At 48.9% G+C, this 13,175-nt stretch overlaps 1 protein-coding gene across 6 annotated transcripts in view; it reads right to left on the reverse strand.

Annotated features, from left to right (window-relative positions):
- PLXNA4 (plexin A4) overlaps positions 1 to 13,175 on the reverse strand; it is a 523,648-nt gene that overhangs the window by 439,121 nt on the left and 71,352 nt on the right. For 5 of the 6 annotated variants that reach the window (XR_001887846.1, XM_017885083.1, XM_017885084.1 and 2 more), the window contains exon 1: positions 12,518 to 13,169. The exons of the other annotated variant lie outside the window; for it this stretch is intronic. The gene's annotated coding sequence lies outside the window, so the exon portion shown is untranslated. Of the gene's footprint in view, positions 1 to 12,517; positions 13,170 to 13,175 lie in introns of those variants that run through there. 6 annotated transcript variants of the gene reach the window in all.

Raw genomic sequence — 13,175 nt, forward strand, 5'->3', positions numbered from 1 at the left:
TCCTTCTCCTCCTCTTTCTCCTCCTCTTTCTCCTCCTCTTTCTCCTCCTCTTTCTCCTCCCCCTTCTCCTGCTCTTCCTTCTCCTCCTCTTTCTCCTCCTCCTCCTTCTCCTTCTCCTCCTCTTCGTCCTCCTACTCTTTCTCCCCTTCTCCTCCTCCTTCTCCTCCTCCTTCTCCTTCTCCTCCTCTTCCTCATCCTCCTACTCCTTCTCCCCTTCTCCTCCTCCTTCTCCTCCTCTTTCTCCTTCTCCTCCTCTTCCTCTTCGTCCTCCTCCTCCTTCTCCTCCTCTTTCTCCTCCTCCGCCTTCTCCTCTTTCTCCTCCTCCTCCTCTTCCTCCTCCTTTCTCCTCCTCTTCCTCTTCCACCTCTTCTTTCTCCTCCTCCTCCTTCTCCTCCTTTTGCTCCTCCTCCTCCTTCTCCTCATCCTCCTTCTCTTCCTTTTCCCCCCTCCTCCTTCTCCTCCTCCTTCCCCTCCTCCTCTTCCTCCTTCTCCTCCTCCTCCTCTTCCCCCTCTTCTTGCTCCTCCTCCTCCTTCTCCAGGAGCCCTTCTTCATGTCCTGCTTTTCATAACTGGATGGGTTCCTCTCTTCCTATTCCCAGAGCACCCTCTTCATGCCCCAATCTCACTTCCTGTCACATTGCATGTAAATTCTCTATTCCCACATATGTTGTCGCCACACTAGCCATGAACTCCCTCCTGGTAGAAGTAGGTCTTTCATCTCTACACAAATTCTCACATAGTGCCTAGCACATAGTAGGCACTCAATAAATATTGCTTGAATTGACTAATTGCTTGATCAATTAATTAAATATTTCATAACATCATATCAACCTCTCTTACTAAAATATGCAAATATATGTGCATGGAGCTTAGTGAAATGTAGGCATCGAGGGATATTACGAACCCTTTTCTTTTTCTGCAGTCCCCAATTGAACCTACTACTGCCAGGATAGAGATTTCCTCAGGGACCCAGGCCTCTGGACTCCTGCACTGACCATCCCCTGCCACTGTCTCCTGCCATCCCTACTACATTCTCCTTTCTGACCCTCTGCATGTGGCTTTTATCACTTACACCTCCTCGCCAGCTCAGCAAACACACGGGAGCTAATAAAGGTGTGATGAGAGGCCTAAGCTCAGTTTTCATTCTCTTTGTCTTGATTTTCTTTGACCTTGTGTGTAAATAGACTCTTTCTTCTGATGCTCACCCAACTCTTTAATATGCAAGGCCACATTCATCCTCACCTCCTGGGCTGCAGGTGTGAAACAGCAAGGGTTTATTCCTGGATTTAAAGAGGACAAATTGAGGCCTAGCCCAGAGAGGGCACTCGCTGAAAGACATTCAGCAGACCTAGGATTAGAAGCTCAGTTTCTGTATTCCCTGGCCAGTACATAATATTTCTTCAATTGCTCTGAAAATGAAAACCTCAGGATTATTTTGCAAAATAAACAAAATTTTGTTTATTTTGCAAAAAAGAACAAAAATAGGCCTGGAAAGACCGTAGCCACATTTCTGACAAGCTCCATTCAGAGGGCACTGTAACTTACATAAATGATTTCCTATTATACCGCAGTTGTCACTGCAACACGACAGTCTTGCAGCTTCCTTGAAGTGTTCTCTTTGTTGTTTTTTGTACAGATCCTCCAGAAAGAAGAATCACATATGGTCCGAGCAGGGAAACAAACCACATGACACCCGCAGACCCAGATTCCCCTTCAGCAGGACTCTTCCTGAGGACCAAAGAGAATGCCATGAATAGTCCCCCGTGGGCCTGAGCCCTCTCCCACCTGTCTTCCTCCCAAAGCCCTGCTGTATCCCTGCAAATAGGATTCCTTTTTTTGAAAAAAAAATGAAAGTCAACAGTTTATGAAGAAGAAACGAAGTGGCAATTTCCCAGCATGGCTGGGAATCAATACAAGCTGTTGTCAGGGTTTTCCTTTCAAAGGGTGGCTGCCACACTTCTCCAAAGTCAAGAGCGACAGAGCTCCAGTGCTTGACTTACAACTGCTTCATCATAGCAAGATATTTTTAATTTAAAACTCACTGCAGTTGGGTTCAAACTCAGCTGGGACTTGATTTACTGCTAATTCATTTCTCCGATTCCTATAATTCTAAGCTCAGTCACCAAACAGTTTAATGCTGATAGAATCACCAGTGCAATGCTTTATGAATGGGTGTCAGGGGAATTTTGTTAGTGTGTGTTAGCAACTGTTATTCACTCTGGAAAGGAGGACCGTGCCTGTACCAAGCATGGGGGGGCCCTATAATTGGGGACGTGAATTACCAGTGTCCCCAAGTGATTCAAACCCAAATACCACTGAGAGGGTACCCCCTTTTACCCCAACCCACATACACACTCCCACTCTCCCTCTCTCTCTCTCTCTCTCACACACACACACACACACACACACAATCATTACCTGTGTTAGATGAATGCCAGGTGGTGAAAATGCTTTCCATGGGAAATGCCTAACTTCACTCCCAGGTCACTACCCAGTGGTGGAAACCATGGATTTACAGTCTAATTAGAAATCCTCAGCCCTTTCTTGGATGGCAAAGTTTTCTCTTCCCAAGAGAAAATTTGTTTCAACCATCCAAAGTTTAGGGAGATGTGTCTTAATAACTCAAGCTTCCTTTGTTAATTTGATAAAGAACATTTATCTTTGTCAGCTGTATTGAAGCCTCTTATTCAAGAAGTATAGCTGGAGAAAAAAAAATTGAGAAGGTGAATGTCATTACTCACATATTTTGCAAACATCCATCTTGATCTGTTATGTGCAACCAAAAGGTGCCACTTGTGGGAAACATGTCCACAAACCTGTCAGAGTGGCATTCACACTTCTCGAAATGGTTTCTTCATGAAATATACATCTGAAAGCAGATCGCAAGGCCATGGTCGCTAAAGTTTTATGAGAATTCGCAGTCATTTCTGGGAGTCTCAAAAGCAAATGACAAGGACAAGAGGCAGGCAGTGCCTCTGAAAGTTGGGGCCACAAGTCCCTGCAAGTCCCTATTTCGTCAGTACAGTGAATTCATTCTTCCGGTTTTTTCACCTCTGAAGTAAACCAAAACTTGAAAGCTTCCGGTTGAAGGCCACCATCTCCCAAAATGCCTTTCTAGGGAACCCTCTTTCCAGGAGACATCAATAGGCTTGAATATACCCACATAAAGGGATCCCCATGGCCCAATAACCTGAAAAGCAGTGGGCGAAGAATAAATAGGTTTCCCAAAAACAGGTCTTCTTCGCCTTTAATTTGCCCTTGTGCATCTCCGTGAAGAGGACAAAAGAGAGGATGCTTGCAAAACTTACTTGATCACAGAATGTTTTTTTCCATGGAGGATTTTATAGACTAGTCTTTGGAATGTTCTGCTAAATTCAGCTTGGTCTTCCCCTCCCCGCCCCCCAATCTATCAGCGCCTAAACCCATCGTGAGTTTGAGTTTTGCACAGAGAGAAATAATTTAATTCCATGTGCATCCATGAGCAAGACCACTGCACCTACCTGTCCCTGACCATTATGACCCAGGATGCTGGAGGGTGACTGAGGGGCTCAGCCTGCACCCATCTGGATTCATCTGAATCCTCTGGAATAGCCAGTCAGCCTGACTTGATGTGATCCCTGCTCTGTCCCTGCTGCAGAGCAAGAACCCACCATATTAGCCTGGTTCACACTTCCCTAGTATTGATATGTTTAAGGTCATTCTTCTCTACCTTATCCTGCTCCATTTATTCCTTCTATTTTTACAGCAAATATTTATTCATTGCTTCCAGTAAGATAGGCTCTGGTTGGGCACTGAGTATACAAGAAGTAAGAAATGGTCCCTCTCAACCTAAAGTATAAGGAAATACATGATTCCCATTGTTTTCATTGCCACTGCCAGTAGCAGCTTCTTCACCATTATTAAAAAGCATGAATTGAGTTACTGATTAAACCAAAAACTGCTTGAAGCAGGGGCTGACCCTACCTTCTGGGAGCTGCAACTCTCAGGCAGACACCCTAATGCAGGCCCACGTCTCTAGGTCGGTGAGTTGCTCACATCAATCAGTAGTTAGGGGCAAGTGCATTTAGGGAGGAAGACAGGGTCAGTATCTAATGGACAAGAGAGCTGAAAAGAGGTCACAAGCACAGCATGACCATCAGTCCTCTGCCCAGCCTGACCCTAAAGGGCCTTCAAAGCACAGGAGTAGTAAAAAATGTTGATGAGGGGCAGGATTAGCTAAAGGCAATGACTTACAGGAAATAGTTTATGCAGAAATGTCCCCTGTTGCATTATATTTCAATGCTTTCATTATTTCTGAAAACTAGGGGGGTGGCAGAGGTCATTACTACCTCTCCCTGCTTCCCAGCAGCCGTGCTGTCCCTGAGATAGTCACACACCACTATGCGGAAGGCTCGCTGTTGTTTAAGAAGTCCCAAAACATTAGAGAAGTCTCCAGATATCAGATTGGCACCCATTCTTCATGTGGTTTCTATTTGGGGTTTAAATTGGATAACCCACAGTGTAGTCAGCTAGCGTTGACATAGACTTGTGAATTCTGGGGCTCCTAATTGGAGTACCCTGCCCTGTCTTGCCATCTGACACTGTTCTGAAGAACTTTATGTTCCTTGCATGGAAACTATTATCCCAGACTCCCAATTTATGTATCTGCCCAAATCTGCAGAGTCTCACCTGACATCACGCCACCCCACCCCAATTCTGAGCTGCAGTCATTTTCCTGTTCCCCTTGTTATCACTGCCACTGCCAGTAGCAGCTTCTTCACCATTATTAAAAAGTATGAATTGAGCTCTTGATTAAACAAGACACTCCTTGAAGCAGGGGCTGACCCTACCCTCTAGAAGCCACAACGCTCAGGCAGATGCCCTAACGCAGACCCACGTCTCTAAGTCAGTGAGTTGCTCACATCAATCAGTGGTTAGGGGCAAGCATATGTATTTAGGGAGGAAGACAGGGTCAGTATCTAATGGACAAGAGAGGCCCCAGTGATGCTTTCTGCCATTTCTCTGATCCTAAAGTTCTTGCTGTCTTTTCTTCCTTCAGAGGCAAAGGTTGAGCTCCTGCAGGGGTAACTCTGACCATACCTACTGCAGGGAGAGCTAAGGAAACCTCAGCCCCAGGGCTTGACCCACAGAGGCTCTAGCTTGACCTGGTATCCCAACCCCAAAGTGAGAGGAGTTGACTGATGCCTCGTGGGCTGACCTGTGACCAGTGAGCTACAGCAGACCAGAAGGACCCGTGGATTAACTGCTGGCTGTGCCTCCCCACCACAGACTATTCTGAGATATAGTGTTCACACCAGGCTTCCCTGGATACCTCCTGAGTGACTGAGCCACCAGCTGCTTTTCACTGGGAAGCCAGGGCCAGCTTGGTAATACACTATTTGTTCTTCTTCCTTCCCTACCTGTCCTCCTTTGCTTCACTTTTGCTTCCCTGGGACCCCACCCCTCAATAAAGTGGTAATACACAGCTTCTGCCTTGAGCTCTACTTTCTAGGGAACCCAGGCTGTGACTAGGGTGAAGGACAGACAGGCAGAGGGGGCAAGGCTCAGGCTTTCCATAGGTTTGACAAGAATAGTCCTGCTTGCATCTGTTCTGTGCATTGGAATTCCATATAAAATTTCACTGGAGCAAAGACTTTCACTGTATACATATTAAAATATGTTTAATCACCAATCTAGACTAACCTCCTCATTTTATAAACAATAAACTGAAATATAAAATGATTTTTCCCAAGACGCTTCAGTTAGAGTTTTCTACATTATCTGTATCCAAAGCCTAGTTTTTTCCACAACAGTAGTTTTTAAGCAAGGGGAATCATCTAGGAACCTAAGAAAATGGACATGTGCCTAAGTAGCTGTCTCTTTCCTTGGAAAGACAAGGGGCAGGATAGGCTCTAAAGAAGGCTGAGCAAATGCTGAGGCCAGAGGTGGCCTCTCTACCTGCCTGGCACAATTCTGCTTGAGAACCTAATGCTTACACAATCACCAGAATCTAGTACTTGGTTTACGTAATGCAAAGGTTCAGTGGAAATTTTCACTGTAGAAGCCACCTCTTTATTCACATTTGAGAGTAGACATAGGAACGTGCCTGTCTTAGTTCAGTGTTTCTCAGTGGATTCCAGGTCCACTACACAATATATCTACTTTTGTGATTTCGCAATCCATGTGAGTATATTAAAGGATCTGAGAAGTCCTGCAGCAAGGCGTAACTTCAGCTTTGCTTTACATCCAGGGTTTTGCAAACTTATTTGACTGTGGAAACTTTTTTGTATGTAAAGCCTTTTCACTCCCCCACAGCATATACTTTGGGAAACTCTGCTCTATTTTAAGTATTACTTTCAGGAAAGCAGGTCTGAGATGGAGAGGAAGAAAATGAACTCCAACTGACTCTAGCAACGTTAGCTGACATTCCAGGCAGGCTGCTTCTTCAGTTGCACATCCGGAAGTCTGCTACTGTCTCCTCTCACTCTCTAACCCTGCCACAAGGACGGAAGCAATCCACCAGCTATGCCTTGCTTACTTCTTTCCTCTTGGCCTCTGGGCCAAAGCCAAGGAATGATTGGTTCACCTTCTAGTTTGAGCCTCTACACTACCAAAAGGGAAATCCAGCTGTGCTCATTCGAGAGGAGTTCAGTGAGTATGTCAGATAAGGAACTGATCTTGAGCAAAGACCAGGAAAGCCTTTCAACTGCCACGGTTTTCCTTTCCTAAATTTCCAGTGACCTCTTCCTCAACTGCTTCATAATGAAAATACTCTACACTGTAAGATCTTGGGAATTAATTCAGTGAGGCTATGTTCAGCACATTGACTGAGGAGGCTCTATCCTCTTAGCTAGTGATCTGTTTTGTGTTGGAGTGACAAAACATCCCCAAATCCAATTTGCTGTTGCGAATCCTGGTTCATGGAGGAAACACCATAGAGGGGAAGGGGAAGATCCAAGCTCAGAAGGAAAAGAGAGGATGCCTGAGATCTCGCCAACACCTGTTGGTTTCAGTTTGCACAGGACGTTACCTGCCAGTGTTTTATCCACTCATTCCTGCTGCTGCCTCAGAGGGGAGGTGATGAAATTCCAGGTACACCCCTTCTAGCCACCTCAAGTTGGACACAACCTTCACTCACCTCACAGTGTAGAGAAGTCAAAGAAATAATGCATGGAATAAAAGTTTGTCTTTTGGAGAAAAAGAAGGAAAAAAAAAAAAAAAGCAAGTAACCAAAGTGCCTCACTTGTGGATTTTTCCTAAAACGTTTGGACCAGAGGGACTGAGCTTAGCCCTGGCTTTGGATTGGGACAGAACCCAACCAGGCCCATGGACTCCTTCAGGGATTCACACCCACACCTTTTGGCATCAGGATATAATTCCTGATGCCTTGTCTCAGCCTGCACCATCTCAGGTCTGAATTATTTTCTTCATGCAAATAGGGACCTATCAAAATTCCTCTAAGTGCTACAGATGGCTATCCTCCGACATGGTCCATTGGCACCAACATCTGATGAGTCTCTGCTCCAACCACCATAGGATCCAGGCACCCAGCATGGCATGATGTCCCCAGGCACAGATTTCTTCCCTGCTTCTGGATCCTAAAGTCAGAAACTCTAGGAGTAATAAATGCATGACTGAACAAATGTCAAGCACCTACCGTGAGTGGTGTAATGGTAAGAATCTTTGCCCAAGAGTGAAAAAACCATCCGTCCCTTAGCAACCTGGGGCGTTAGACATCTCACCTAAACTCTCTTCTCAGCCTTAGTTTCTATGCTATCAAAATGGGAACAAACAATACCTACCTTGCACAGCTACTTTAAAGATGAAATGAGAAAATGCTGATTCCACAATACTAGCAATTTGAAGCAGTCAGCAGGGAGAACGAGACTCCTATCAGAATTGGAGCCTCATAGAGTCTAAAGTAAAAATGGGGTTTCACTCAATTCATTCACTCACTCCTTATTTTTTCCTGAGAGAAAATGGGAATTGCCAAATGAGGTGACAGTCACCCTCAGGACCTGGGCACTCTGCTAGAATGATCCATGCAATTTTATAACCTACCAACAGCCAAAGAGAAGACTCATCCCCCTTGATGCATGGGGAAATCGAGGCTCAATGAATAAATACATTTGCCTGGCATCACAGAGGTAGTGCAAGAGACTAGGACCAGATATTCTAAACTTCCTCCTAAGCCCTCACCCATAAACCTCCCAAAGGGGCAGCAATACAGTGAACACATATATTCTAAGGAGGCAACCAGCACAGTGATGAGGAGAAAGGTCAGACTGCTCACAAGTGAGACTTGGCTCCCTCACTAAGTGGCTGTGTGATCTGGGACAAAGTCTTTAACCTCCTGCATCTCAGTTTCCTCCTGGAGGAAATGGGGACTGTAATAGCCTATCTGGGTTGTTATGAGGCAAACTACTTAAATGGTGCCTAGCCCAAATGAGTGCTCAATAAATATTGGCCACCATCATCATTAATTATCATCTTTCATTCCATTGTTTTTACAAGAACTGAAACCAATACTAATATCCTCACAGCCTCTTCCCTTGGGAGGCTGATGCCACAGGACAGGGCAGGGGTGTGGGGGCTTACACAGACTTACACAGGGACTTAGGAAGCTTTTCTTCCAGGCTGCTCTATACCATGCAGGGAAGCAGCCTCCTGCTTCAGGAACACGCCTGGGCTATGGGAATCAGGACTCCTGCCTGTCTTTCGTTTCAAGATCCATCTCTTACCACTTAGCAGCAGAGCCCCCTTCAGTCTCCCTACAGGCTCCACCTTCCTACCACAACTTGAATGGTACAGCCTGAGCAGTGAGGACAACGTGAAAGAAGAAAGAGAAAGTCTGGGCAGCTAGAGGGGATCAGGTGGGAGTCCCGGGAGGGAGCAATGGAGCTTGCAGCTTTTAAAGAGACAGTGTCCTGTCCACGGGGCCCTGTGGGGACCAAGCACAGCTCCATAGAGCCTATAGGCCAATTATCCTAATCACGTGCGTCTCCCAAACAGCCGTTTGATTTATTAGTGATACGTCTTTTTAAAATGCCGCTCTTAAATATAAATAACACTTAATCATCCAGCTGTCGTTAAATTCATGTTATATTGATTTCTTGGAGTGCCGCAAATTTGAGGGCGAATGGGCTGGCGGATGTGCGCACAAAGCCAAGAGGTAGATTAGCAAATGGTGGGGGCGGAGAAGTGGGGGTTGGAGGGAGAGGAAGGGAGGTGTCAAGGGAGGGAAATGAAACTACTCAATAGCCCAGGGTCTGAGCCAGTTTCACATTGGGTAGCACCAGACACAAATAAGAAGAGAAGAGACACTGGCACATCTGTTGCATAGTCTAATGACAGCCAAGATCATGGTCGTGTTTTCTGTATTGCTGCCGCCCCCTTGTAACCCACCACAGAGCCACTCCAACAAGTCTCTGATGTTCATTGTCTGCGTATGCCTTCTCTAGGTGAGGATGGGGAGAAGCAGCTAAGAAATGCCCCCTAGCTGGCTAGAAGTAGAGAGATCCGCTGCGATTTCTTTGCATCAAAGCCTGATGATAACTATGAACCAAGAGCGGTTAATGACCCAGCCCCTTTAGCTCTCTCCCACTTCAGGACTGCTGCCATCCTAGAAAGCCCCCACTTCATTCCCAGCAGCCCTCATTGTGATGAAAAGGATCCTGAGGCAAAGTGTATGTAGGCAGACTCTGCCGTGCAGATTTCCCTGTCTGCAGGGAGTAGCAGCAGCAGGCAACAGAAAGGCACAGAGAAGGAGAAAGGAAACAAGTTGACTGCCTTGGAGTCCTCCGGAAGTGTCTGCAGTGTCCCGGTGGGCATCCAGGGTGAAGTCCTGGGAGGACAGAGGAGAGTCCCAGGAGGTTGTGACTGGGCAAGAAGGAGCAGCTTGCAGGTGACCCACGCCTAGTGCTCTCAGGAGAGCTGCCTTAAGCACCATCTACCAGGCAGTGAGGGTCTGCTGAAAAGAAGCATTCATGGCTGGAGTTTTTCTAGTGTGAATCCCTTCCCAGTGAGAAAAACCTCAAAGAACTTAAAAGGAAGGGCACAGAAGAGTGGCAGAGAGGGTGAATGACAGCATGGCATGCTTCAGGGCTGGGCAAGAGAGCCAGGAAAACGTGATATATACTCCGCTTTACAGAGATGTTAATTAATGCCTGCCTTGTCCTAGAAACCAAATTGGTACCTAATGCTAAGTGCAGAAAGTGCGGAGATTGTTTGAACCCAGATGTTTAGCTTATAACCAGCATAATGACTGCTGGCTTTGCATTAAAATGATGGATCCTGAGGCTGCAAATACATGAGAAAGGAAAGAGGGTAGGGAGGAAAGCAGAGAAAGGAGTGGAGGTCTGCAGGGAAGATGCAGACATTTCAGGAAGATCCTGTACCTTATCCCTTTGCCTCTTCCAGGTCTCACGAGGGACTGTTTACCTGGGAGGCACCCACTGTTGCTGGAGCTCATTATTTCTATTGCAAACCATGTGCTGCTGTACACGTAGGTGGGACCTACCTGTCCACGCCCTCGAGGGGCATGTGGGGAGAAATGTTCCATTTCTTCCACAGCCCGGAAGACAGAAGTGGACCCCATTGTCACACATGGCTGGGGGAGCTGACCACGTTTAGCCAGACTCTGAGAACGCATGTGGGTACATATCTTGGGTGTGTATGTGTGTGCACACGCCCACCATGCTTAAAAAGCAAATAAGGTTTCTTCCCCCTACTGGGGTCTCCCCATTGTGAGAGATTTGCTTTATTCCATCTACGCTTTTCAGTCAATCAAAGGGCAGCTCACACAGCACACAGCGGGAATACACTCTCCCTCCCGGGGCATCTGCGCTTCTCCCCAGCCTAGCCAGAGACCTTTGCAGGAGCTGAAAAAAGTTTGGAAATAGCGGAGTCAGGGTGCTGAAAAAGCCCTTTCATTCAGCCCCATCTTCAGGATTTACAAAACAACCCAAATTCTGAGCCTAGCACTGAGGCCTCCTTGTTCAAAAGAATGTTTGCTCCTCTCCCATCATGTTCTGGAAGACTCCTAACATATTTTCTCCACTGGTGGGTTTGTGGGATACTCTGAACACATGATCTTGGACAGAGGGTACAAGCTTATTCAGTTCTGGGGGAGAATGATATGATCAGGTTGCCCAGAAAGGTACCTCAAAGGGACAGGTCCAGAAACGCAGGAGCTTGTACATGTATATTCAATTCCAAATTTGTTTTGGAGCTCATGTTCTTCTCCCTATGACAACTGAGACCCTAAATGAGTTGCTCTTAGACCCCAAGAAGGGAACTATGGAAAAGCCTCTTAGAACCCCAGACACTTCCCACCTCCTCCAGAAAAAGTTAAACCGAGCAGCCTGTGAAACTCCAGCCAGAGAGAAAGAATGAAAATGCTTTCGGGAAATAGGACCTTAAAGAACGGGCTTCTGTGGAGTGATTCTACACTCGGAGCAGCCCTGGGCTCTGGGGGAAGCTGGCAGACCCATGAATGCTTTGCCTCCTCCAGTGGGCATCGCCGCCCGCCGCGGTCGTGAGGGAGGGAAGCCTCCTCTTTTGGAGAACTACACCCCTCCTGCTTCCCCTTTCTAGTTATCTTTCTCAGACACATACCTCGAAAGGCATGTGACAGGTGTTCGCCAGCCGGAGGCACCGGGGAAAGCAGCCCCATGTGCCAAGGAAGGGTAGGGAGGTGAGAGGGGACCCAAGTCCTGTGTCTCCAAGCCCTGTCTGCTTGTTGCTAAGCAGGGACTGAGGCTGTGAATAAGGTCATACCTTTTAAGGAGGATCTGACCCCCGTACCTTCCCTAGACAAGCAACATACGCGGCGATGCTTTAAGCCGCTTTCTGTCTGAAATCTCGGCGCATTCCCGGGGAAGCCGTGCCATGCTTCAGAAAGGCGTTTGTGCTGCCTCTTACTGGGGAAACGCAGTGTCTGTGCCATATGCGCCGCCCTACAGAACTGCAGCCCCAACCGCCTATGTGGCCTCCTCTCCACGCGTTGGGCCATCACTCTCTCCAAATAGGCGTCCGAATATCTGTGGTTCTGTCTCCCGTTGAAATCCCAGGGTGTCCAAAGGCCACGGGGCCGCGATGACACTGGGTGGGTCTCCGGAGACCTCCCAGGACTTCTCCCGTTTTAAAGCCCAGGTAGGGATGAAAGGGGCTGGGAGCTAAAAAAATCGCTCCCTCAACCTCTTCGGGTGGGAGGCAGAGCTGGGAATACACAGAATCCCACCCCAAAAGTCCCGGGAAAGAGAAGTCTGAGTCCGGGAGCGTGAGAGGAGAACGCACCCGGGAAATCCCTGCTCCGGCCGCTGCACCTCCGCGGGCGTCCAGGTGGGACGTGGGCAGGTGCGCGAGCGCCGTGTGTGCCGGTGTGGATCTGTGTGTGTGCCTGCGTGTGTATGTGTGCGTGTGCCGCGGGCTGGCTCCAGGGCACCGAAGACTCCCGGGCCGGGCCGGCCCGGGTCTCTCCGACCGCGCTGCCCTCACCGCCCGCCCGGCCCCGCTCCCCGGCTGGCCGGCTCCTTACCTGGACGCGCCGCGTTTCCCTCCTTCAGCGGGAGCGCCGCATTGACACTGCAGATGGAGCCTATGCCGCTGCCTCTCGCCCTCCTCTGAACGTGTGCGTGTGCGCGCGTGTGGCTGCCTCCTCCAGCCCCAGCCCCGAACGCAAATACTCCACCGAGGCACAGGGAAGCCGGGAGCAACCCAGGAACGCGGAGGGCGCCGAATCAGAGCCTGCGGGGCTTGACAGCTCCTCTTGCGGCGTCCAAGGTGGGCGTAATGTCCAACAAAAAGGTCGGAAAATGGGGATCGATTCCGAACACCCCTTTCCTCCACCCAGCCCCGGAGTCTGAGCAGCGGCGGCGGCTCTCGGGGGCTGCGGTGGCGACGCGGGGCTGCCCCCCTTCGTCCCCACCCCCGCGGGCTGAATGTCCTTGATGCCAAGCGGGCACAGCGGCGTCACTCCGCGCCGCCCATGCTCGCCCGGTCGGGCCGCTGCCCGGGCGCGGCGAGTGCGCGGGGGACCCGCCGGGGAGCGCTCTCGGCACCTCTGCGCTCCTCTCTGGGTAGCGGCGGCCGCCCCCCGGAAGCCCGCGGCCGACCGCCTGGCTGCAGCCCCCACCCTTGCCGGAGGATTCGCCGGGCAGTGCCCTGGGGCCGGGGCTGGGGGGCCTCGGGAGCCA

The sequence above is a fragment of the Rhinopithecus bieti genome, unplaced genomic scaffold (assembly GCF_001698545.2).
Source record: "Rhinopithecus bieti isolate Rb0 unplaced genomic scaffold, ASM169854v2 scaffold_13262, whole genome shotgun sequence".
Taxonomy (NCBI): Eukaryota; Metazoa; Chordata; class Mammalia; order Primates; family Cercopithecidae; genus Rhinopithecus; species Rhinopithecus bieti.